Raw genomic sequence first — 1,207 nt, 5'->3', positions numbered from 1 at the left:
TATTTATATCCAAGATGATACTTTTGTAATCTACGGAGCATTTTCAAAAGGACGGCAAATTGTGTATATCACATCATTTATATCAGTGTTTCTCAACTCCAGTCCTCAAGACCCCACAACAGGTCATGTTTTTAGGATTTAATTAGTATTGCACAGGTGATGGAATTAATGCTTGAGCAGGTGATGAAATTATCACGTGTGCAATACTAAGGAAATCTTGAAAACATGACCTGTTGTGGGGTCTTGAGGACTGGAGTTGAGAAACACTGATATATCATGTAAACTATATAAGTAGAAACATGGAACCGTGAATATACGAAGATCCTAAACTACAACTACAACTATTAGTAACTACTATTTTGCCGCTTAATACTTTGCATTGTGTTTTCCTCTATGCGATGCCCCCAATACAAGAAACCCAACTCCTTACACTGATGTTGAATCATTATGGATTTATAGAGTAAGATGGGAAGAGTTCCATCTATCCCAAATGTTATCAAGTTTGCCCGGACATCCTCTGTTCTGATACAATGTGCGCTCATATGGAATAACCGTGTTCACCAATTCAATCCAGGCTCTAAGGGAGGGACATGAGCCCCCCATCCACCGTAATGCCAATACTTTCTGTGCCATAAAAAGTGTCTCCAGTAAAAAAAATCCCTACATAATGATTCCAAGTCTCCTCATCCCATACCCCAAACAAACAGATCAACGGTTCAAGAGGAACAGGAGTTGACATCAGGGATCTTAATAATGACGTCACCTCTTTCCAGTAGTGAAGCATCCTTCACATAGGGCACTTCCATACCATGTGAATAAAATCTGAATCTGATGAGTGACATCGCAAACATTCTGATGATTGGAATCGACCCATCCTAAAGACTCAGTTCCCACTGATAGCATATAGGTGTACAAGGAGGAGATAAGGCCCTGAGGACCCTGCAAATTAAGAATTCCTATCAAAGGTAGAGATGAGATAGCTCGGCCCGCACCCCTACATCTCATATGCGACTGAAAAGCTGATCTTAGCTGTAGGTAACGAAAAAATTGGGATCTCGAGATACCATGTTTAGCCTGTAATTGTTCAAAAGACATTAAGGTCCCACAGTCATGCAGATCACCTACCGAGGAGACGTTATATAAAATCCAGAAGTCAGTGGACGGGTGGTTCAACAGCACTGGAAAATAATTGTTTTTCCACAAGGGC

Source organism: Ranitomeya variabilis, chromosome 4, assembly GCF_051348905.1.
Source record: "Ranitomeya variabilis isolate aRanVar5 chromosome 4, aRanVar5.hap1, whole genome shotgun sequence".
NCBI lineage: Eukaryota > Metazoa > Chordata > Amphibia > Anura > Dendrobatidae > Ranitomeya > Ranitomeya variabilis.
Note: the sequence above shows the minus strand (reverse complement) of the source record.